This window comes from Melospiza georgiana, chromosome 6 (assembly GCF_028018845.1).
Source record: "Melospiza georgiana isolate bMelGeo1 chromosome 6, bMelGeo1.pri, whole genome shotgun sequence".
NCBI lineage: Eukaryota > Metazoa > Chordata > Aves > Passeriformes > Passerellidae > Melospiza > Melospiza georgiana.
Window position 1 is genome coordinate 30,068,119 of NC_080435.1, and position 26,690 is coordinate 30,094,808.

Here is a 26,690-nt window from a genome sequence, read left to right on the forward strand (position 1 = left end):
GTGTATGATTAAAGAGCCTATCTAAGAAATGTTCATGACTCTTACAGAGTTATTCACCATCTAGTCAGGATGGAATTGAAATAAAGCCTTTCTCTTCCTTTCTCTCTACAAGCTGACATAAAAGATGAGTGGGTTTCAGGGGCTCTTTCTTGAGGGTATCTGTCTATTCTCACTGGGTCACATAATTAGAAGTGGAGATGGTGGCATATTATATCTCAAATAATAGCTTTTTTGAATCTCAAAGGTCTTCCCTTAGCTTCACACCTACAAATAACATGATACTTTTTGATTTTGAGATCATCTTTTGTAGATCTGCGATGGTGTGTTTTATTCTCTCTTCCTTGCACATTCCTCATGTAGGCCTGTGTGAAATTTGAAAGAGATTCTGCAAACCTTAGTCATGGGGAAGAATACTGTATTGAACAATAATGCCCCTTTTAAATGCAGCCTCTCCATTCTGGAAAGCAAGCCTGAAAAATCAATCCCTCAATCAGCGTGTCTCTAGAGCACACCAAAGAGTGACTTAATATTTCATAGAAAACACCATTCTTCTCTTTATAAACCTCATCAGGGGTGTATTATAAAGAGCAACGTTTCATCATCAGTTGAGAGTGGATCCTGAATGGTTACAAGTTTCTCTCTGTTTCTGACCCATGAATTATGAAGGAATGCTGAAAGTGTATAAACCATAGCGAGATTGCATTTTGGTTTATATTTGTGAGATCCCAGATTTCCCCAAAAATCTGGGCCTTGACAAATGTGAATGAACTCCTGACATCTTACTGTTTTTTGGTGTGAAGTGGAATAATGACAGCTTAAGCAAGAAATAGTAACAATTAATAACAACTAATTCTTCCAAGGTTCAAATTGTCAAGCAATGTGCACGTACCCGCGCTGCTTGGATTTCTTATTCCATGTCGTGACTGCAGTGTTTTCAGAATGGTTGGAAGCTCCAGCCTGGTAGTATCTACCTTCTGACACTGTGAAAACCCCTCCTGAAGGGCCTTGTTAAAATCCACATCTTCCCTTGGTGCTTCCTTGCCTCTCTAAGGCTCAGCTGAATTTCAGGGAGCAGCTTAAGCCGGGTTCATTGTGTTGCATTATGCAAGGTGACGTGTGTGTTTCCATGTGTGCGCAGTTGTATTTGTGTTCATAAACACCAAGCTGTGCTCATTAGCCTTTTCTGAGGGCTGTGGGTCAGGGAGAAAGTCTCGGAAAGATGAGGTGGCCAAGAGCTTGCAAACCTGGCTTTGGCTCCCACGTCCAGGGAGCACAGGTGGGACCCTGAAGAGGGAGGGAAAGGGAAATGACAATAACATTGAACTTAGGCTTGGACTTACACTCTGCAATCTGGACCTAGGAGAGGTCCAGATAAAATCTGGTGGATTTTATTTCAGATTTTATTTCAGCAAGTGTCCCCCATTTACCCATGGGTGGCTATCAGTTACAATCGCAATGGCTGTTCAATTTAAGGGTGTTACTGCACAGTGTCAGTCTTCTAAAACCTTTACAAATTCCTTCAGTGAGATATTTCTGATGTTTTTAAGTGAAAAAAAGATGAGATTGTAATGACACTGCACTTTGTAATTTAAAATTTTAATGTAATTTAAAATTTCAACTTGTAGCAGGACATCCTACAAGTTTTCAGGAGCGTGCACATAGATAAAAATCAAATCGAACTAAGCTATTTGTTTGGTCCTGTGACCATGAATTTTAAACTCCCTTTTTTTGGTTATTCTTTCCTGGAGTTGCAGATCAACTGCTCTCTTTATCTTTTTACATAGTTCTTCTTTTTGCATACTCCTTTTCTTTCCTTTTGTAATTATGGATACTGCTTTTAGAGTAATATAAGGTAATAATATAGAAATTCAAAAGTAGTGCACTTTCCACATTAAAAACACCACCACCTGCTATGAAAGTGCATGTTTAACAAAACTTCATGTCAGATATGTGCAAACCCTCAGGCTGGAAGATTTTAAAAGGCAAAAGTTTTTGACTGTACAGCCAGTTTGGTTTATATGGATATTGGTATTGCTGACCTGTAATTTCAGTTGCTTAATGATTTTACTTTACTGGAATGATTTTTTGCTGTGGTTGTCTGGTAGACTGGTATGATAGTGAAAAATTTGGGAATGTAGAAGTAATGCATGATGCGAAGCAGAATATTCTGGCTTGCCTGATATTGAGAATTGACTGTGTAACAATATCCAGACCAAAGAGAAGCTATATCCTTACAGAACAGGTATTAGAAGTCGTAATTTCAAAATGGCACTCTGCATGTCTGAGGACTGTAATCTGCTTTCCTGAGGGCAGTCAGTATGCAGGTTTGGTTCAGAAAACAGACTGGGAATTCATTCAAATACTCTTATTTTTGATTCTTGCTTCTTCTGTACTCCAAGGGAAACTACTGTCTCTAGTTCTTTTCCTCCTGTTTCTTTTTCATATTCAGTGGTATTCAGAGAATTGTAATATTCATTGTAAATCTGCTGAGCAGATCTCCTGACAGTGGGATGTTTATATTATAAAACTGCTTTCTTAATAAGATTCATGTCTGTCTAGACCACTGCTAAATCAAGACATACTTTCAGATACCCCTTGGTCACTTTCTTACCCATGTGCAACAATTTGGGCATGAAAATATCAGTATTCCCTTGTAATAGTAGCCTTGAGCTGCTGTATGTATCTAAATAAACCCTTGTGAGAGATCCATAAAGCAATATCTGAAGACAGTTACTGCTGTAATAAGGAAACAAGGCTCTTGGAGTGTAATCAAGTTTAAATTATGTGCACATAAACAAATGGCATAATTATTTTATTAAATGTGTAAATCACTTTTTGATTTCTAGAATGGTTTCTTTTAGCAAGTCATGAAATATCTAACATGAGAGATAACAGACTTCCTTTCACAGCAAGTTTTTCAACCTTTCACAGACAAGGAAGGCTGTCATTATGCTCTCTAGAAAAAAACGGATTCTAAACCAGTTGAGTCAGGCTTATTTGACATTGCTCACAGTGCAGACTGTTGTTGGTATTTGAAGATAGTCCAGCTCTGAGCTGTAATGATGATGACAGATCTATTCCTGTTTGTTGGTGCTGAGGATAGACAGCTGTTTTCACTTGCTGCCTTGCAGTTTGACAACCACAGTCCCAACAAACGCTTCTGATGCTCGCACATGACAGAAATAAAAAGATCAGAAATCATGCAGAAAATGCCCCATCCTCCCTCTCTTTACCAGCTTTCTGAGCCCACAGAAGTGTAGGGTTTGCAAGGCCCTTGGGGGATTTCCCAGGTCAGATCTAAGGCAGTCACAGCTGCCCAGAACCCATCAGTGTGTGTTGGTTTGGCTCTGCTTACAAAAGGGGTGGCTTTCCAGGTGAGGTCTGGATTGGTTTTTCAAGTTAGATTCTTTTCCTGGTTTTGCTCCAGGATTTCCTTGGCCTAGGTTAAATCAGGTGCTGAATTCCCCTTTTTCATTCTGCCCTGATTGTAGACTTCTCATTCTTTCAAATTATCCTGACCTCAGATGGAGAGCTTGAGGTGCTGCTCAGCTCAGGCTTTCTCTCTGCTCACCTTGCTCCTCCAACATGTCAGCAACTCTTCAGTCTTAGTTTACCTTCCCTGTCCTACTACATGCTTAAAGCCAAGCTGTTACTCTGTGCAGAGCTAGGCATTAAATGGAGATGGATAAAAACATAAGCTGTAACTTCTTGGCCTTCTACAGAGCCATCCTGTGAATTTGTTTCACTCAGCATAAGTAACAGCTGTATTTTCCTTTAATTTGTAGTCAGGTACTTCACTCAGTTACTTCTCTGTGCATTTTGTAGGACAGGCTCACAATAAAAGATATATGTCTGTTTATATGATTGGCAATCTAACCTAGTTTCTGTGAAAAATGTTTTGCTATTCTTTCATAAAAATGAAATTAAGAAATCAGTATGTATGATTTTACTAGAAACACATCTGATGGGTATTTGCTTTGGCTGGGGCACTGCCACCAGGCTATTATTACCACATGTATTCAAATGACATTTGATTTCCTACTCTGCATTTCTGAGCAGCAGGCAGCTGTAGCTACTGCAGAGTCACATCTACAGAAGAGGGACAGACGTTCCACATTTTTCTTTGTGAAACTGGAGAACCTTTCAAATCCACTAGCTAAAATGCCACCTAAGACTCGTTGCACAATAGATGACGTGGTCCTGAAGAGATGAAGAAAATGTTGCTGTTGAAGTTCCCAGTAGAACTGACAGGGCACACCTGATATAATTAGCAGTGGTGTGCTCAGTGGGCACATGTAGTAAAAGATTCTCAGTTCCTTCCCACTATTGCAGTAATGGGACATGGCACGTGGATGTCTGCTCTAAAAAGAGAATACAAGACTGCTGCTAGCTGCTGTAAGAGAGAAAGAGGAAGAGAGGATGAGAAAGTTTAATTAACAAGTACTACCCAGAGAGATATTTGGAAGAAAGAATGACTCAAAGGATAATAATGCAACTTTGCCAGTGGCCAGGATAGGGAGGAGGAATACAGAGGAACAGCTCGCTTTTAATGAAGTCGATTCAGTTGCTGTATCTTTAGGAAGTTGAAAACATACCTTTGTTGCCCACTTATTTATTTCCTTGCTGGATGTTCCAGTTTAAGTTACAAAAAAGGAAAAGGAGGGGGGCTGTTTTATTTATTACTCTCCAGTAAGGTCAAAGGGTCTGAGATATATCTTTTGCAAAAGAAAGAGCTCTTAGTGCCAAAAATAGTGTCAGGAGGAAGAAAAAAAGGCAGAATAAAATGTAACATTTTAGAAGATTACCTCTCAGTCCAAAGTTTTGCATGTTTCTCTAAAGGTACAATATTTCCTGAAACTAACAATTCTCAGAGATGCTCTTACGGTACCTCTTAATACCTCTGGAAGGGACTGGATCTGTTATCACCTCACCAGAATAAGGTGGGGACTGTGGCCATCAAGAATCAGCGTTTTTTATTAATCCAATAAATTCAGTAGAAAGAATTTAATTTAAATCTTTTTCTTGGAGTACTCTGATCTCCTGGAGTATCCAGGCAGGAATATATCAGAAACATATCTGTTTCAGGTTGTTGTGTTGACTTGGAAATATCTCATAAAAGAGGAGTAATTTCTCCACAGAATTGTGCCAACCCATTTTCATGATGGCATCCTCAGATGCATGACAATTCCAGCTTCCTTTGGCAAAAGGAATTAGAGATGGAGTAATCTGGCACCAAATGAAGTTGTTCATTGTACTGCCTGAAGAAGAACTGGATTTTGCCTAATGAGACTGGATGTAGTGCTTCATTTGGCAAACTGTGATCACATGAGGAACAGTGTTTGCTCAAGATTAACAAAATTGTTTGTGGCATGTGTAAACAAACACTATTCTCTGTTTCCACAGAAAAATTCCCCATTTTAGGGAGCAGGTGTCTATCCCAAGCTCTTAGTAAATACTTGTACAGTCAGATATTTCAGACACAGCTGATTGGCACTGAAAGGAGGGAGTCTGCAACAAGGATATCCTTGAAAGCGGGATCTGTGGTGCACTATTGTTCAGAACAGGATAATTTTTGCCACAGACATAAGTGCCTTCTCTGAGTTGTGGTTCTGTGATGACCCAGTAATGTCTTCAACTTCTGTATGAACCTGTTGCCAACATAGACCGAGGCTGAAGGTGGTTCAGGGGTGTGAGATAATGGAAGGGCACTAGTGAACCACTCAGTGTGGTTCACTAGCAAATAGAATAGCAAAACATTCTTCTTCCCAGCAGCAGGTTGTAATATTTCTCTCTGGCCAGCAGCCCTGAGGGGTCAGGTGGCTGAGGGTGGCACACAGCTGGTGCCATCAGGCTCCATGCCCTCTTGTCTGTTTTAGAAGAAATATTTCTGTGCTCTTGTGTCTGTCTGTCACTCTAGGACATGAAACAACACAACACATTCACACTGCTGTTCTCAAGGTGAAAAAAGCGAAGTTTATTTTCTTTCTCCAAGATTTATAGATTTCCAAAAGTGACAGTGGAGTGGAGGGTGACAGTGCCACCTCTCCAATGACATTGGACAAACCCACAGTCCACCAAACTTCTCCTCCTCCATAAAAGAATGCAAAACAATGAGTTATTTACAGAAAGCATGCGAGAAAGTTCGCCACAAGAATGTCCACATCTGAAGGCTTAGAAAATCTTAAAAAACCAAGGTGACATCTGTCCTATTCAACAGCTCCACTTTAAAGCTGTTCTGGTGACAAAAAGCCACCATGTTTGTGGTGGTGTCAGTTTGGTGCTGGCTTGTGGTGTGAGCCAGGCTGTCTTAGTGGATCAGTTCCTGCTGTGTGTTACTGTACAGCTTCTCTGCTGTCACCCTGACACGTGTCCAGTGGGTCCTGCTGTGGGAAGAAAGATGTCACAGAGTCTGTTTCTTTAGAGGAGATCTCGTGATTCATTAACACAAAGTTTCAGCTCTTGCAAAAAAGGCAAAATGTAAGGTAAGATATTCTTATAGATATGAGAAATATTGTAAGATATTTCTTCTAGCATAATATATATTGGAGTTATATATTCATATTTTTTTCTGTGCCAAATTCTATTTCTATGTCTAACTGTTGCTTTTTCAATTTTCAGAGCAGTTTAATGAAAGTTGTGCTAATGTGCCGTATGCAGATGCTCTGCTTTTTGTGCAGAAGCAGGTTTACAAAATTCCACATATTCATTATAGAGCAATTCTCTGTTATTATTTCTGTTTTCAGCTTAGGAAACTTGAAAAAAACCCCTAAAATTAATTAGTTAGTTAATCTGTTTGGATCAGACATGCCTCATTTAACTTCAGCAACACTTACAAGGCTGAAAGGCATTACTGGGGTTGTGGGTCTGATCCAACATAACATCCTGAAGAGAAGGCTTTTACTCAAAGCTCTACTAGGATGTAGAAATTTATATTATTTATAAATGTATAGATTATATATTCAGGTAAGAGTGAACTGCATGAAGCCAGACTGCTGATATATGGTACTTTGATGCCTTGGGAGTCTGATTTTGGTTTTAAGAAGCAATGTTGTGATCAATATGCTTCAAGAAGCAAAAAAATGAACACCAGTCCATAGTGATGGTCTGTGTACTGCCCATCGTGCTGCAATTTCTGACAAAGAGAACTTCTAACTTAGACCTACTTGAATTTTGATTTGTTAGAGTAGCTTTAAGGGGCAGGCAATTTTCTGCTTAACTTTTTCCATTCAGGGTTAAGTCTGATCCACTGTATGAAACCCATAAAATTTGCCATGTGATAACAGTCTCAAGGAAACCTGTGTCCTGTGTTGTCTTCAGTTTTTCCAGATCCCAGTGTCTGCAGTATTCTCACTATGCATGCTCTTTAACAGCTCTCCTGTTTCTTCCAGGTGCTTTAGGAACTTTTCTTATTAGTCTTTTCAAATTGAAATTAAAAAAAAAAAAAAAAAAACACACTAAATTCTGTTTAAGAAATTTTAAGCAGATTTCAGAACTTCTGGTAGAATTAGAATTCTGGTTTATGACCTATTTTGCAGTTCCAGCCTAATTTATGAAAAACTGTGAGTCCATAGTGGACAGGTGTCTTTTCTAGGGGCCTTTTTGATTGTATTGATTCTTATTTTAATCAAGAGATGCAGAAAGGCTTTGTCTTGTGTCTTGTACTCTCTCATCTTTGTGTTGCCCCAGAAAGCACAGCACAGAAGTGACTGAACTTAGGTTTTGGCTTCCCCACCTACCCTAGTCTTTGTAGAAACACTAAAAAATTATCTACATCTTTCTTTGGCTGCAAACTCAGCATTCAAGGTGCATCAGAGTGAATTTTAATTTTACACTTGATATACAAATCATGATTTCTCTATGAACTAGTGAACCTGCTGCATGAGCACTGAAATATAAAATCAAATCAAAATAAATCCTTGAAAAAGCTTCAGGCAGTTGTGGGGCATCAGTACAGCCAGGATAGGAATCATTTAGTATTCCAGTAAGGTTTTAATAAAACAACCTATTACTCAGTGAAGATTGAAACAGGTAATGAAATAAAGTAACTTCTGTTTTCCCTATGCATTCAATTAGCTGGGAGGAAGATTTTGGTTTATAACTATATTAGAAGGGAGAAAATTAAACGCACTAACACTTTTGTGTCCTGTAACTAGACTACCCATAGCTGCTCATACCTGGACTGGCCCATGGATACAGAGCCATGAAAAGCCATGTTTCATGCTATAATAATTTCCTTTTGCACAGTATTTGCAGACAGCACATTAGTGATGCAATTATGAGAGGTCAGACATGTCCAATTTATTTTATTGTAATAACAATTATTAAAAAGTGAATGGCCTCTAATTGTTCAATTTCAAACAGGCTTTAATTTAATTAGTCAAAGAGATTGGCACTTCTGGAGCATAAATTAATTTTGAGGTTCTGTAAGTAGAGATCAAGAAGGTATTAAAACCATAATCCATTATGAAATTTGGGCCATTTATAAAAAACTAACCCTGATGACTGGAATGCAGGTACCTAATCTGACATATGCTTCTCAGGAAGGGTTGTGCTGCTGCCACATCTTCATGTAAAATACACTTCAGCATGGGCTAAGTGAGGAGCAGGCACATAGGGAAAATACACATCCAGGGAAGGGAAGCATGAGCACACAAGGCAAGAAAACCATACAGGAAATAGCTTTGCAGGGGACATGGAACAGCGAATTAAGCTCCCCTGAAAGATGACTGAAATTTGTGTAGAAGCACCAAAACCAAATTTTTTGTTATTAGTAATGAACATCTCATGCTGGGGCCTGTTGGTTACCTAGAATTTGTTGGACAGTCCAGTTGAAAAACTAAAGGACTCGTAGCTAGCAGGAAAGGTTATGCAGAATGAAATATGCTTTGTGGTATTGCTTTGTGCTAAAGTCTTTTCCCCACTCTCTGCAAAGGACATATGATTTTTGTCTTTTTCCTGCTCTTTGATTCCTCCTATGCACCTGTAGATACATTTGGGTAAATGTACAGGAATATTCTCATAAGTATTTCAATTAATATAGCTATTTAATAATACATATATGGAGCATATGAATAGATGTGTGTGTGTGCGTGGAATAATTAGATATGTATGGAGAAAAGAATAATTTAATTTTGGTCAAAAATCTGTCCCTGCTTCCTGGAAAAAAAAACTTGTCTTTGGAAGGAAATGTCTTTAGGACTGTCAGGTTCAGCTGCAGAAACCATTTAAAAGTAGAAGTGAGGCAGCATACTCTGAACAAGCATCATCTAATGTTATGAAGTTTCCATTGGTCTGGCTAGCAAACATTTTCATCAGCATCCTTGTTCCTGTTTCTGAGGGCTTCTCTGTCTTGGCTTCACCAGGGTCACAGACAGCATCAGTGCAATATAAAATAAGAGTACTCAGGCAAAAAGTGCTGAACCAAGGCAGAGTGCAAATACAGAAAACAGAGATTTGAATGAAACTGAAGGCTGTGTCTTAAAAGCGTGGAATATCTACTTGATATCCATAACTCCTGCAGTGTCTCAACACTTTCCTGTGTTCCAGAGAGACTTTAGTGTAAGCAACACAGAAGCCTCTTTCTTCATCTGGCTCCTGCAGTGACTGTTCTCTCCTTGGCTCAGCTGTAAATGCACCTTTTGGGAGCAGTAGAGGAGGTAGAGCTCAGGAAGGGAGGAAGGGGCGGGAGGAAAGGTGTTTTTAAGATTTGTTTTACTTCTCATTATCCTGCTCTGGTTTTGTTAGTAATAAGTTCAATTAATGTCCCCAAATCTGCTCTGCCCGAGAAAGCATTTGGGGAATGATCTCTTCTAGTCCTTAGCCCGTGAACCTTTGGTTATGCATTTTCTTCCACCTGTAGAGCAGTGATAGAGCACCTTTGGTGGGAGCTTGGCATCCAGCCAGGGGCAGCCCACTGCCCCTTGGTGGGGAAGGATCCTATAAAGGCACTTGTGAGCACAAGGGAGGGCAGCAGCTGGGATGTACTCTTGTGGTGAGGGAGGAGGCTGATGGCCAGGCCACTACCTTTGAATGCTTCTTGTGGCTGGAAGAAAATCCTGAGTGCTGGAGAAATTTCCCCGCCCAGGTCTCAACCTAAAAGATCTCATTAAGTTGTTAGGAAAAAATCATGGAATCATTAAAGTAGGAAAAGACCTGCAAGTTCAAGTCCAACCTATGATCAAATACCACCATGCCCACTAAATCATACTGGGAGGTGTCGTCTCCACCCATTTTCTGTGTGCTTCCTGGGACTGGCTCCACCAGGAGCCAGTGCCTAATCCCCCTTTCAGTGGAGAAATCTTTCCAACTATGCAAGCACCACCTCCCCTGTCCCATTGCTGGTTTCCTGAGAGAGGAGCAGAATCAGCACCACCTCCTTTCAGCAATAAAGTCTCCTCTGAGCCTTCTTTTTTTCAGACTGTGAGGCATAAGCACTTGGAATATTTAAAAAATCTACTTTTTTTTGGTGAAGAAAGCTGTTTATAAGAACCTGAAGTATGTCTTGTGTAATATTTGAACTAGCATGGGAATAGGCAGTGAGCGTAAAGTCACAGAATAGGTCATCTTAAAGGGTAAAGTTAAGATTGTATTTATAACCTTCACATTAACACAGCCTGAGTTCCTTCAATAAGCTTGTGTCCTCAAGATTCCATCTCTAATAATTGGTATGCAGAAGGAAAAAAAATATTAATTTTTATTAGTATTTCATTAAAGAAAAATTTCTTTCCTCAGCATGTGATATTTTATCATAAATGACAGTAAATATCATAACAGAAATCAGGGGTATAATTATGGTTTTTTCTCATTGTACTTATTGCTTTATGTTTAGTGGTACCTGCAGAACTTGCTGCTTTATGTTTAACCTGCAGAACTTTAAAGACATGAACAGATGCTATTCTAATGTGACTTTTTCATGTGTTCTTGATCCATGATTGGATGACAGAAGATCTCACGTTAATAGAGGGGACAAGTTGCCTTGTTGCACATCTTAAGATGGAAAGAATTAAACAAACTTAAATAACAAATGTTCCAAATGTTATTGCTAATTTGAACTGATGCCAGGAATTTTTTTTCAGTGTTGCATATGTATTTGTTCTTAGTTTTGCTGAAATTTTGACTGTGAATAACAAGGTGCTGAAATAAGTAAGCTGACCAGAAAATGACTTACAATTAAATAGCCCTGTGTGTGGAGTGTTCAAAGATGACAGCATTATACAAAAAGGTATAATTGCAGTTCTGGGATTTGACTGTCCTTAAGAAATATTGTTGCCCTGAAGGGTGAATTTATTTCTAAAATGAACATTGATTTTGGTTTTTAATGGATGACAAAAAAAGAAGTGACTCTGCTTTGCAGGGTGAGGAGAATTTGCACAATTCAGAAACACTTCATCTGTAATGTTGTAGTGAAATGTGAGATTGTCCAAAGGTGACTGGCTAACAACTTTTGACCCACTGACCCTGCAGTTTGCCCAGGATCTCCATGCACATATTGATCCTGTCAAGTGCTGAATTTTCTGTACAGCAGTGAGTTGCTGCTTCTAGAGGAAAGTGAAGTAATTGCAGCAAATGGGCTGGGACAGACTTGTCTGCTGGCTGGTTAACTCCATCACAGAAATCTGGCAAGCACAGTTTATACTTCCCATGCGCAGTGCTGCCAATCCTCACAACAGATCTTGTGCTGTGGGTCTTTTTATCTTGTAGTGCTTTTTAACTTTTTCTGTTCAGGCAACTTGGTATCTCAAAAATTCAGCTGCAGAAATCTGGAAATAACGTTAGTGGTTTTGTTTTCACTGAAGAAATTAATATAATTTGGGTCTAAAATTAGAATATAATTAAGTGTAACCTTACATTTGCAAAATAGGAAAACTAGAAGAAAACCCCAACGTCGGTGTTCATTATGTTCAGGAAATGTTCATAAAAGTAAAGAAAAGGTTCATAAAAGTAAAGATTTTTTTAAACTATCCATGATTTTAGGACCTGGATTGGCAATTTTGCACATAATTCTGGCAGGGTATATCCAAATGTGGTTTTGCATTCTGACAATTCATTCCAGTTGTAAAAGGAGCTGCTGGATTTCCTGGAGTTCTCCTGAAACTGAAGCTGTTAAACTAATTTTACTACTAAACTAATTCCAAATCTCAATCACAGCTAAAAAGGAAAAAGTTAATTTGCCTTCTATAAAATCTTCTGCGAGGGGTGATTAGCAAATAGAGATCAGTTTTAGGATTTTCTGTTTGGAAACACCAAACTTGTGCTGCATCTTTCACCTTAGAGAAAGAACAAGATTATTAATAAAGGAAAAAATAGGGATTATTAATAAAGGGAAAAACCAAGCAAACCCAACACCCAAATTTCACTGGCTTTCACAGTGAAGGTTTTAAAGGAAGAATAGCAATGGCTTGAAAGACAGATGTTCCAGCAAAGGCAATATACTTTTACACTGCTGTCAAGCTGTTGAACCACAGAAGGCAGGTTTAACTAAAAAGAAAATCTACAGAGGCCTCTTCTGCTGAGTTGTATTACACTGTGGAAACAGACTGAGCTTTAATTTTAGTCTGCAGACATGGGCAACCTGAAACAGCATCATTGTCAGTGCCGAGCAACGTGCTTTGTTGCTGTGCCTCTGCCCCTTTGTGTAGCAGAGGTTTTACATGAGAGACTAATGTTTCATTGTATTAAATATTCACCAACAATCTATTGGCCATATGTCATGGAGCTTGCAGGGTGACAGAGCCTGTATTCCTCACCTTTTCAGGGTGATTTTGATAAATCCATGGTGTTCCACAGGTTCACAAATAAATCCCTGGCATTACCCAGCTTCACAAAGAGCTTTCAGGAGCCCAGGTGTTGTCTGTGCTGCCTTTGCTGCTGGCATCAGTATCACGTTTGTGTTTTGTTGGAATGGTTCTCAGGAAGGGGTTTTTCATGGCTTTTCTGTGGGGTACCATGGAAGGTGTCAGGATTTCTTTCTCAAGTACTGTTTACCTGACAGCATTGGCTTCAGATGTTTTCTCAGAGCAGAGACACTTTCCATATGAAAACACTATTAGTCAAAAGCTACAATAATACTTTAAAGGCTGTCTTTTTTTTTTTTTTCTTTTTGGTAGGATTATGTGCTAATCTGGTTAATCATGTGTTGTTTCAGAGTAATCAACTAAATTGATGGTTAAGTTTTTATGAGGCTTGTGCTTTGAGCACAAGGGAGGAGGGGGGAGTGCCCAGTATATTTGTTAAAGCTTAGTATTTTTTTCTGTCTAACAGTAGTTGGCTTAAAGACCCTCAAACAATATGCTTTCTCTATTATTTTAAATATTTTCTCACACAGATTAATTTTTATATAAGATGGTAAAATTGTGATAACATTAATTTCATAGGAAGTCAGTAATAGCTTCTAATTTCTGTAATTGCATAAAATAAATTTACTATATGAACATACGGGGTATGTTTACATATCGCAATGACAGAAACTGATTAGATCTCAAGGTAAAGGTGTGTGTTATCCTCATTACGGCTTCCAAAACATAATGCTGAGCAGCATCATGAGCAGCAAGGAAGGGGTTGTTGAGTGAAATGCAAGGGAACGTCTTTGATTGCTAGGAGGAAAAGGGAAAACTTGAATGAAAGCTCACTTTCCATGCTGTACTTGTTCAAAATAAGGCTCTCAAAGTCGTTTTGGCTCCAAGATGATGCACAGCCTTGCAGGATAAAGGTGCCTGGTGTCCCATTGGCAGCCTGTGCTGCAGGTGTGGCTGCATGGGAAGCCAGGCTGACAGGGGAGCTCTCGTTCCCATTCCTATTCCTAATTCTGCAGCACCTTGGGGAGAGCTGCTGGGGGGGCTCAGGGAGCTGGGGCACACCAAGGGGGCAGAAATTGGGCTGTGACTCACAGACACAGCTGCCCAGCAGACACTTGGCCTCTTCTTTGGTTAAACACAGGGAAACAAATCAACTCTATGCTCTTATTAATGCTGTGTGCAGGGCATGCTGCATACAAAGATATCTATGGAATGCAGTGAAATTGGTTAGATAATAATTTGGGGGGTAAGCAGCATTTATTTTTTATATATTTCTCTCTTTTTTTTTCTTTTTTTTTTTTTTTTTTTTTGTGGATACAAAGGAAGTATCTGGCAGGTAATGAGTTGTTCAGTAATGCAGCCATAGTGTCAAATACAGCTAGAGAAGAAAGCAGAGTGGCAGCAGGTTTCTTTTTTGTTCTTTTTTTCTTTTTATTGTAAGCATCTATAGAGCTATAGAACATCTATAGAGCTTATGAACATTGAAGAAATATAAAAATTAATTAATTGCCACTGGGTGACTGAGACATGATTAACAAAATAAATAAAGGTATTGCTGTTACTGGGACCCTTGACCAACTCCACAAATTTGGTTTTGCTCTGTTGCATGCTAGGAGCACCTGAAAAATCACATTATAAAGAGTGTGACTGAATTTCTCCCTTGTTTGTTGTGCTAGATTGCAAGGAAGCATTCTTGTCAATTAGATTTCCCCTATGTTCTGGAGGGAAATGTTGTACCAGGACCAGTCTGTAAGATGATGTTCAAATTTAGATCCTGAAAAATGGTGTCTTATGTGAATATTTTATTTTAAAAACTCCACTCCAAACCAGAAGGAAGGCTAAATGCAAGACTTACTGCTAAATGCAAGACTTACTGCTAAATGCAAGGCTAATTAATTGAAAGAATTGGATTGTGACAGGAGAATTGACTGCATTTTGACTTCCCTATTATTAGTAACTCCAAGTGAGTCATTACGTAACAATTCTTCCTAGAAAGTGTTATTTACCATCATCATAGACAGAGTGATAGTAAGTGTCTGAAGTGTCATTTTGCAAAGCATGTTTTGATATGGTTTTCACAGACAAGGTAGGTAATGTGTAAGGAAAATGAGGAGCATTTCAGACCACTCTGGGTAGTGAGTCAACCTCTATTACAGTTGAATATCACCACCCTGCACAAAATGTTGCTGTCGTTCCAGTTATAAAGCAGATTTGTGGCAGCCCTTTTGTGGAGGTGTTAATAGGGGATGATGTGCTTTACAAAGAGAGTGGATGAGTATTCCCACCTTAGCAATAGCATCTCTGTCCTCACCCTCTGAACAGTGCACGGTTCAGCTCAAGTATGAAAAGTGGATTTTCTTCATGTTCCTCATTAGGCAGATGAAGTCATATGCAGATAAGGCTGTCTTTAAATTGTTCTTTTACCATTTGTAGTCTGTTAACTATATTAAAAACATCTAAGGGCTTATTAAAGACTGACACTTAGCTGGCCACTTCTAAACCATGAGGAACAAAGAGCAACATTTAAACTAAACTGTCCATCTCTAATTAAGAAGTTATGATTACTATAAATAAATTAGAGATTCATAATACATCATAAATTACATCATTCCTTTATCTCAACATCATTATCATAAATAGTAATAGCATTATTATATCTCAGTTTCCTAAAAATTTCCTAGCTGGAAAAAGTAATTATGTCAGTTAAAATATTGAGTTTAGCTTGGGAGCTCTGGAATACACCTTATTTCTCCTTTTTTTTTTAATTACAGTGTTATGCTGCATGAGGACCTGCCTTGTGAACGGATCTTGTGATGGAACTAGAGGCTGCAGTCTTCTCTGGTGCTCAGGTCAGATAAATGTTGCTATGCCTAGCTTAGCAAAACTGTCATGGAACACTCTGAATGTGATTTCAGAAAAAAAAAGAAATCCTCCTCAGGATTTCATGTCCAAACCTGTAAAAGAGGAGAAAAATGCAACAGCTGGAATGTGTTCCTTTTTCACATTATAGATGAAAGAAATCAGAGACAAAACCTGGTCACCTGTTGAAAAGGAACTTGAAAACCATCCTTTAAAGCAGTTTTAAAATGCACTTCTATGAAAAAGGGAAAACTCTTGAAGAAGTTAACTTTTTTGCTAACTTTATTTTCTGAATGAAGACCATTTTAAAACCAGCAATAAACCAAAACAAAAAATAATGTCTACCCACCAACTTCCTGCAGTAGCTTCCTACCATGACTTAAATACCATTTTTTCTGTAACCTGAGGACACATTCATAAATTCTGTTTGCTTGCCAAGCATCTCTTCTATAGGGCCAAAGTCCTTTTTTAGTGTTCCAAGCTGTTCGTGAATCCCCAGAGGTTTTTGTTTCTGAGTCTCCAGATCCAGCTGATGGATTCTGTCATGGGGAATGGGAAACATCCTCAGCTGCTGGTTTCTGCCAGGGCACTGGGGTGGGCATGATGCCTTGTGCAGGCTGCCCTAGAGAGAGGCTGGACAGAGCTACAGAATAAAGCAGGGATTGATTCAAAGCATCTCCTCCATGGATCCACCTTGGGCAGCACCAGAGCCCAGCCAGGGCTGCACCCAAGATGACCCAAAATGGCCCCAAAATGCACGAGCGCTCCCGGGCTCTCTCCCTGGGATCAGTTCTGCTCCATTTGCACCTTGCAGTTCATTGTCCCATTCCAGCTTTAGCCCAGGCACTCCCACCCTGCTTGTTTTTCTCTCTGCAGCCCACGGGGTTTGTGCTCTGGGGCTGAGATTGGGATCATTTGTCCTTGGTGCCCAGCTGGAGCAGGAATTGTTTTGTCTCCCTGCTCTGTGCACAGAGCTCACCATCCCTGAATGTGAAGCTCAGACTCACACACTGACGCAGCACAGAATGGGAAAATATAAAAGCTGAAACCTGAGGCATCAGGCAGAGCCCCAGGTGTTGGGTGTTAGCAATAGCCCTGGGAAAGATCAAAGATATCAGCAGTGCAGGAGGGGGCTCAGCAGGGGACTGAGACCTGTCTGCAGCAGCTCTGGGAAGGGGAGGAGGAACAAGAAATTCAAGATTAAAGCAGGATCCTTGTGAAGCATCTGGAACAAGACAATGAAGGTACTGCTTTGTTACAGACAGAGAGGGATGTGCTTGCTCTGAGACAGTTGAAAGTGAGGCAGTATTTATTTTAAGAGGTTTGAATATAAATAAACTGCTTCAAGAATTCAAAAGGTACCTGAAGGTCTATGTGAAGCCAGGAAGGAGCGGCCTGGCTTGGTGCTTAGAGTGCTCATCTGCTGGGAAACCAGGTGTTAGAACAATCTGTCTTTCCCTGGTTCATTCATCCCTTATGCCCAGAGCAGTCAATGGAGGACAGAAAATCTCATGCATGCCAGGTGCACAATTCAGTGATCATCCTCCCACAAAGGCAGCTCAGCCCTCTTTTTGTTGCCAAGGCTGGGGGAATAGAATGTACAATGAAGCAAAACAGTGAATTGTATGTTTCTATCTCTCCCAGCCCAAAAGGGTGTAGTACAACATTTCTGTGTCCAGGAGAGTGAGCAGCATTTTCCAAACCTGTAAAAGCTGCTCCCAATCAATTCCTAAGTGTTGGAGTGATTCAGCCTTCACCTTCTCTGCCAGTGCTTGAGGCATCAGCAGCCATGGAGGATTTGAGCTCCTGCCAAGGGCACTTAGGATTCAGGAGAAAAGAGCAAGGAAAAATGGCTTCGTGGCTGTGGCATATTAAAAAGACCTTGAGAATTTCATATGGAAAAGATTAAGTTGTTTGCAGTGTACAGAAAAAAAACCCCAAAACTGACTTAAGTGAGCTACTAGAAATGGCAGCTGTTTAAACCTGTTGTGTGCTCCAGCCTCACATTGTCTGAGGAGCTGTGTTTGCAAGGAAGTACAATAGCTCAGCAATGCAAACAATTAATGTTTGGAGCCCTCTTGGCTTTCTAATGTGAAGGAAAAACACAGCTGAGTAAGAGTACTTGTAGCATTTGTTCTGTGCCCTGCTTTCTAAACTCTGCTTTTTCTAAAGAACATGTGCCAGACCTCTGACGTGCAACACGTTGGCTTCAAATGATGAACAAAAGATGAACTTCCAGAAAAAGGGAAAATGTTGCGTCTCCCTTCTGTCTGTGGCAGGACCCGAGGGCTTGGCCTGTGTCAGGTGGAATATTAGAGGACATGTTCACCCAGGGGGTGCCTGGGCACTGGCACAGGCTCCCCAGGGACGTGGGGCCAGCTCCAAGCCTGGCACCAGGTGCCTTGTGCAGGGCCAGGAGCTGGGCTCAGTAATGCTCGTGGGTCCCTTCCAACTCAGAATGGCCTGTGATTCTCTGCTTAATAGGGCTCTGTTTGCTTCAGCTCCCAAAAATAGCAAGCGACTTCAAACCAGTGATCATTATTTCTGCCCTTTCCAGAATTCTGTAAAAATAGTTTTCACAACATGCAACAGGAAAGCCTTGCCATGCTCTCCCTGGTGATTTAGAATGCAAATTTACAAATGATTTGCCTTTATCTTGAGAGAATTTTGAGTTAAGCCTTGAGCTAGAGGGTGAATCAGCATTTGTTCCCTCTCCAAACAGTGGATGTTTTGCATTATTTGACATATTTTGAAATAGTATCTGCATATATGTAAGAAAAAAGTTGATTAAATAGCCTTTTGCTCTAAAACTAGACTTTTTTTTACTTTTTTTTTTTTTTCTGTGATCTAAAAGACAGATAAATCTTCAAAGCAAAGAATTGTATTGGAGTTTACCTCTAAATTCTATTATTAGATTTTATGATAGCGTGTTAATGTGAAGCTTTCGGTTCAAATATCAGAGAAGCTGAAATGAGTGAAATCTAGACCTATTCTGAGGTGCTTTTAAAAGGTTGTTGAGAGAAATGCAAGTGGTAAGTAATGTGTAATTTTCCTCTTTACAGATAGGGGAACTGTCATTATTCATTTAAAAAAAGGAATAAAAAACCCAACCCAAAACTATAAGCCAGAAAGCCATCCAGGGCAAAATTATTTTCCTGAAAAAATGTCCTGCTGTGATAACTGTAACCTCCCGAGAATGGGTCTTTATAAAGGAATTGTTGACAGATCTTTTGCAGTTGGCTACTTCAGTTCTTCATTTTGTTCTATTCCTAGACATGAAAAGTATCTGTTTCAAGAACTTAATTCACAGATTGTCTGCCCTGACATGCTAAAGTCTGGCAAAATATGCTAACACAAAAGAACCTTTATTTGTAGAATTAGATAAAGAATGTTAATAATAGAGTGGCTTCAAATTCTTTATTAAAAGCAAATCTGAAGCTATAAATTCCTTTTTTACAAAACCATTTTTTTTCCTGGTTTTGGTGCTTTCTTATGAAGAGGAAATTAATGTATGTTTTTAGAACTATGTCTGTGTACCTATACATGTTTGGAGAACTTCACAGAAAGTATTTTCACTTAAAAATGATAAATATTTTAATGGTAGTACTATTGTGAATAGTACTTTGAAGAAAATTGTATCTTGGCAGTGAGAATAACAGTTCTTATGCAGAGAATTTCTATTAATTAACTTTAATAGGAGGGCAGAAAAGCAGGTTTTAATTTTGGATGTGGTTCTCCCTGTAGCTGCAGTAGATTTGAGCTGCCTGCAAGCCCCAGTGCTGATCTGCAGCACATGCGTGTTTTTCATGAGGCACCATTGATTATTTTGTGCCTGGTTGAAATCTCCAGGGGCAAACAGAAAGTGGGAAATCACTCGCTGCTGGTTTAGTGCAAAGGAACAACAGCAAAACGGGAATAAGTAACTGATTACACTTCTCGCTGAGAATAGGCTGCTTTTGGTGTGATTTTAGAAAACTAGGTTGTAGCACAGGGCATGGTGTACATTTACTCTAAGTAAAGCTGAGCTGCTGGAGAAGTGATTTTCTAGCAAAGCTGCAATTTAGTTTGGTAATAGTTCACCACTAGAAAGGGAAAAAAAGTAGAGAAACCCCTGAGATTTCTTAAAAAGAGTATTTAAAATGAAACCTCTGCTGTAACAATCATTGCACTTCACCAGAGGGTAAGAAATTGTGCCTTGCAGTAGGACGGGTTGGTTGAGGTTCTGCCTCACTGAGGTTTGAAGCAGGTTTCTGAGGCTGGTTTTTCTTCTTGGTTCTGGTGGGGGAGAATTCTGGAGATCCCTTCCCAATTTTGGCCTTCAGCCAGACATGTTTCCAGACTGAAACAAAGATTTAGCAGCTCCCATTCTTCAAGTTGGCTCCATATTTTTTCTTCTTGGGATTTGTTTGCCATACAGTGGATTTTCTTAATCTGCACTTGCTGTTTATGTAACGAGACTTGTAAATATTTCCTGTAACTCTGTACATTAGAAATGGTCTCCAGATTGTTACTGAGGGACAACATGCCAAATAATTCTAGCGAGTTAATTCTGAATTTAGGTAAAATTGCGGGGGAAATGAGATCCTGCTTGGGAGCAGGGGCTGGTGGGAGGTTTGTGGGCTCCTCAGGGTGGGGAGGAAAAGTCAGAGATTTCCACAGGGTGCTGTGGAGAGGGTTCTCCTTGTGTTGCTGCATGTAGGTGCTACAAAAGGACCAAAGATGGATAAGTCCAGACTGTCCTTTGCAAGAAAATAGTGTATTGTATGCTTGATCTGCAACTTTTGAAGTCATGCCAATCTTTAGGAAACAATACAATATTTAAGGTGCCAAAAACATCAAAACAAGGTTGGGCATGACTGTGGCTACTGAGTGAATTTTGTGTGTGACTCTATAGACTTGAGATTTTTGTGTGTGTGTGTATATATATATATATATAGTGTGTATAAACATATATACATATAAAAAACATAGCTGGGAAATGTCTCAATTTTCAAACTTAGCTATTCCTTCTCCTAACATTTTGCTTTTTGGGTTTGGGTTTTTTCTTTGTACAATTGATGCATCATCTTTCTTAAAGCTCAAAAGACTAAGCCTGGTTGTAGGATATTGGTTGATACCTTTTCTTTTCTAAAATAAATATCTTCTTTTTATGTTGGAAGCTTAAAATTTCGAAGTGAAGGCTTCTGGTATGGATACATTCTTGCAAATAGGTGAAAAAGAAATTTTAAAATCATATTTCTTTAATTTTGAATTTAAAACAAAATGCTGAAACTGTATTTTTTTGAACCAACTTTATTCATCTCAGTTGCGGTCAATAACATTTAAGATTACATGAACCCCTAAACATAGGAATCATTACATGAAATAATGTATATAGTAGCTAATTGTGAACTCCATGACCAGAACTGTTATCATATAAGGTGCAAGAGGTAATTAGAATATACCAAGTGCTCTTTAAGGTCACCACACACCTTGCAATACTTGGTATGTAACCCTCATTCAGTAGAAATTTAATTGGTGTATTTTCTATTCGGGCTCCTTTTTATTGGGTGGAACTGGAACCTATAGTTTCATACCTGGCATTTAGTTAGGCATTTCTCTGAATTCTCTGAAGAAAATTAAATTCTTAATTAGATGTGAGGATATAAAAAGGACTTTTGTTGTCCAAAGCAGCCAGTGAGGAATCTGAGGCAGTGTAGCTTCACTGCGTAAAGGCACAGTTTATCTTCTGGCAAGCAGTTACCAATACCTTGTCACTTAAAACATCTGAAAAACAGCAAGTTCAGCATTGCTTGTTTGTGGATTTTATATATGACTTGTGGCCACGGGTGGATTCTGGATTGAAATATTAATTAAAACTTTAAATGGTGTTGAGTAACTGCTAACTGTGGAGAAGGGTGTTAATTGTGGCAGCAATGAAAATATAACAGCTAATGAAGAAAGAAGGATCTCATACACACCCAGCATAGGCTCCTCACCCTCCCACAGCACTTGGAACTAGTCAGGTAGGAGGACAAGGATCAGGCAGGTAGTCCTGACCAAGAATCATTCTTTTTTTATATAAATTCTTGGCCGTTAAATCAGTGAAGGTTCTGTACATCTTAATATTTCAATGTAGAAAAATGTCTTCTTTAAAGTATACTAGTTGGAATGCAATGAAACAAAATGAAATAGGCACTCTTCAATACCTAAAGATAACAAAAGCATGAGTATCTTCATCTGAGTAGCTCCTAATGACAATCAGGATAGTCTAAACACTGAATAAAATTGTATCATTACCTACAAAATCATTAGGGAGCAAATACCACAGGCTATTGAAGCTCCTTTAGTCCATTTTGGAAAAAAAAATGCTTGCCAGTAGCTTTTAGAAAATTGTAAATTTCATTTACTATTGTAAGATTTTCCACTTTAAATATGCTTCAAAAAGTTCCATATCTTAAAATATTATTTCTCCTTGAGCGTAGGGAGCTTTTGGAAAAACTTTTTTTGCTCACTGTGTTATTTAGTTTACTCTAGTCGTGTTCTTCAATGTCTCAAGCCCTAGCACTTGAAGAGTTTTTGTCACCTTTTCACAGCAGTTCATACAATGATTGTGGTTAGTCAGCACAACACAAGGGGATGTGATCTGTGATGCTGAGTTCCTGGAAAAAAACATGACCAAGTTTTCAAAGAATTTCATTTCTAAAAGAGAAAACTTGTAGCATGTTAGCAATGAGTAAGCAGCAAGCCTGTAGCTGAAGAGCCAAGGTTAAGGACAGGATTTTTTTATTTGCTGTATGTCAATCACTGCTTTTCTTTGTGCTTCAGCTTCTTGGCGTGTCCCTAATTAAATTTATATAGAAAGAGCTGTAAATGGAGGGTTGTATTCTTAAGATCTTTGTTTGTAAAGGCAGAGCATTTTTTAAAGGCAGGGAATTTAACTATCCTAATCACTGGGAGATTGCATCATTTTAAAGAGCCTTCCCTTCCCTTGCATTGTGGTTTTAATGATGAATTTAGTGAGAGGTCTGTTCTTTGTAGTCTGGCAGTTGAAAAGTAAAATAGTTGATGTCCTGAAAGAGCTAAATCTGCAGTGTGACTGAGCAGGAGGAAGGCAAGGAGTGTAGAAAAGCAGCAGAGGAGCTACAGGAGCTGAGCAGGTATCATCAGTCAGATAAGCTGCTCTGTGGAGGGGGCACCAGGAGCTGCAGGCACCTCACCAGCACATTTCCTGCTCCAGGCAGTGCCACCATCACCTGGCCTTTCCCAGGTGTCCTTGCAGAGGCAGCTCCAAGAGACTGTTGGCAGTGCCATATTAATAGTGCCTTAATCGAAACTTGCTTGTTTCAAAAGAGATCATAGGGGGATGGAATGTGTTCACCCCTAAAGGGTGTTTGATGGGGTCTCTGGTGTCGAGATGACCCCAAGGTGTTAGAAAGTCTCTTTTTCCCAGCCCCATGACCAAAGAGGAAATTGGGATTCCTTGGTTCTGCTTTTCAAGGTTGTTTATTTTCTATTATCTGTTACATTCGTCTCTGACCTGCTGAGATCTGTCCAGCATGTCGGGTTGTGGCACAGTCCCTTCCCTCAGGGTGATATCAACGTTTTATACTAAGAGCTACATGTACTTTATGTACAATAATTTTCCAATACCTATCACCTATGTTAGACAGTCTGTCTCTACTCTAAACCAATCCAAAAGTGTCACCATCACAGCAGAAGATGGAGGACAAGAAGGAGAAAGACAGGACACACGCATATTGCTCCATCTTGCCTCCTGAACCCCCATTCTAAAACCCCAAAATTCTACTTTTCCACCCTGTGACAAATTCACTATCATTCTGTCCAAACTCTTGTGGCCTGTAACTCTTCATACAAGGTTGGTAATTGTTTCCATGGGCTAAAATCAAAGGCACAGGTGTTTGTGACTCTGTGCCAAGGTCTCTGAGCCCCCTGCCAGGGTCTCGAGTCCTCCAGGGCAGTCAGAGGAATGTCCTGGATTCCAACAGGTGTCCACCCCTAAGGACTCACAAATGTGTGCTTTCAAATTCACTTCTGCCTGCCAAGTGCAGGTTTCCAGGACTGGCAGCGTGTTTCTAGCTTCTATATCAGAATTTCCTCAAGGTCTTTCATTTCTGAAAGCCATGGAAGGTCAGTGTCTAAAGCCTTTATGCTTTATGCTCTACAATGATTTTCATATATCCCACTGAAAGTGAAATATAATGAAATGGTGGTATCTCTTAGTGGCAGCAGGTTTGTAGCAGGTTTCTAGTAGTGGCAGCATGTTTGTAGCTTCTATATCAGAATTTGTTCAACATATTTCATTTCTGAAAGTGATGGAAGGTCAGTGTCTAAAGGCTCTATGCTTTTATGCTCTATAATGATTTTCACTAAAAATGAAATGTAATGAAATGAACTGGTGGGATTGAGGAGGGAAAACAAAAGTAAGACTTTAAGTACTTGAGCTACTTTAATGTAGCTAAAATCTATTAAAGACACACTACTTTCCTTCTGTGAGAAAAAAAAAGATGTTGCACTGTGTCAGATGTTAATTAGCTCTTAATTGTGAAAAATTATTAAATTGGAAATCCTGGAAAAAATATAACAAAGCCTATCATTTCATTGATTATGACAATTTCATAGTTATCAAAATGGCACGGTGAATTCTGAATTGTGCACATTTTCAAGTGGAGCGTACCTGGTAAGAAATAATCATAACATATCGCTTGAAACCTGCATAGTTATGGATAAATTGGAATTTTTATTCCTGTTGAGAAGAGATTTTGAAGACTTGAGGTCTTTAGCATGTTTATTTCTGTGTTCATACTGTGCTGTGATATTGTGCTTCTGTAGTACATTTGGGGTGAGACACCACAGACCCACTGGGAGCTTTTCCAGTTTGGTGTTGTTGGGACAGGCCATATAAACATGAATTCTACCTACAGATGGTAATATCTGGCTGTAGAATGGGAGGTTTCACTTACTTATCACACTCTGATTTACTCTTTCTCTCCCATTGCTAGTATTTTGGTTGTTGCACCAACTTTATCCATAGTAGAGAGTAACCAGAGACTGCAATTGCTATATTTTGCTGAGTGTAACTTACATCTCTTGCAACTTACAGCTCTTACAACTCTTGAAGTTGTTACTTCAGTATATTTTCTATCACCACTCAGACAGAAATTCCAACTAGAACTAGCTTTCTTCAAATGAGCAAATTTTATATTAAAATACAAATTCTATAAGTATAACCCTTATGTGTGAAATACCTAAAGGAGGACTGTTGGCAGCACAAATCCAAAACATAGCTCTCTGTCTGCTAGTATGAAAAAATTAGCTCTATCCCATCCCAAAGAAGCACACCAGGCCAAGACAGCATTGGACTCTGACAAATCAGCAATTTGTGCAGTTTAAAAGCTGTGGTTCGGCTTGTGAAATGTATAATGCTAATGGTGAGATCTATGGATGGATGTTATTGAAATTAAAAACTCAGGACAGCTATGTGGTAAACAGGGTACTCTTTTAAAACAATGTTCTGACAAATCAAGGTTTTCTGAAAACTACATTTTCAATCTGAGGGCTTCATATTGGAGTTCAAAAATATGTGAAACCAGGTTTCAGAAGTTAATAACTCAGAGAGTTGAGAGTTTCTGGTGACCTTGTGACTTGATAGAGCCAAAATTTACTTGAAACTGAGCTGATGTTTACTCTAGCAGAAGTTTATATAGTAGGTGCTTAAAATGTTCTGACTTCTGAGTTTATTCCAGTTGAAAACAGAGAATTTCTTCATTTAGCCAGAAATTTCCACACACTGCTTTGCACTTTCTCATTTAAATGTACTGTTGCCATGCAGGTGTATTTCTACACTGACATGTGGCAAGTGGCCTGGTTTACTTTTCTACCAAAAAAGTTCACTAAGAATAAAGTTGGCTTTTGGCAAGATAAAAATAGAATTATCTTATAAAAGAAGGAGAAGAACACCAGGCCAGGATGCTAAAAATTTTGTTGCAGGGTTTAATCCTGCTTCTTTGAAGATCTGTGTGAAGGTGCATTCAATATTGGATGTTCTGGGCCCTTGTTCAGGGGTGTCTAGGTGCAGCAGGCAGGTGCTCCTCACTCCAAGTTTTAGGGAGTGCCATTTGTTCAGAACCCTAACCTTGTGGGGAAAGTCCTCCTCCACAAACCTTTGTCTTTTTTGTCCTCTTCCACAAACTTTTTGCAATGGATTTCATGTGCACCTGCTGGAGCAAGCCCAGAGGAGGCCAGAAAGATACCCAGGGTGCTCAGACACCTCTCCTATGAAGGATCTTTCACCCTGGAGAGGCCTCTGGGGCACCTTCCAGCACCTTCCATTAGCCAAAGGGGCTACAAGAGAGAGCTGGAGGGAGATCTTTTGCCAGGGTGTGTAGTGACAGAATAAGAGGAAATGGCCTAAACTGAAAAGACAGTAAATTTAGATTGGGTATTAGGAAGAAATCCTTTACTGTGAGGGAACTCAGGTTCCTCAGAGAATCTGTGGATACCCAATCCCTGGAAGTGTTCAAAACCAGGCTTCATGGGACTCTGAGCAGCCTGCTCTAGTGGAAGGCATCCCTGCCTATGGCAGGGGGTTGAAATAAGATGGTCTTTAATGTTCCTTTCAACCTAAACCCTTCTTCAGGCAAGAATTCAGAATATCATCAGACAGTTTCAAATCTTTGCCAGTTGAAATATTTGTAATGCTTTCCTTTCCTTGCAGATCTGTATTGCTTCTGTCTTCCATGGCTTTTGGAGATAGCAGAAGAATTACAGTAATTGTTTTTGCAAAGTTCACTTTGTTCTTTTCTTCAGCACAATCTACTGGTAGGGAATGTCAGGATGTGGTATTTGTAAGAGTTTAATGGCAGTTAAAGGGTTAAACTACTGTGCCTTGAGCTTGTGTGTATTCTTATATTGAGAAATAGGGCTTGCACTGAGAGGTTAAAAGGACCCATTAAGATCCATATCTTCTGTTTGGTTTAGAAGAAAATGTTTGTATATCTTTTTAGCAAAGGGAATTGGAACTACAAGTGAGAAAGG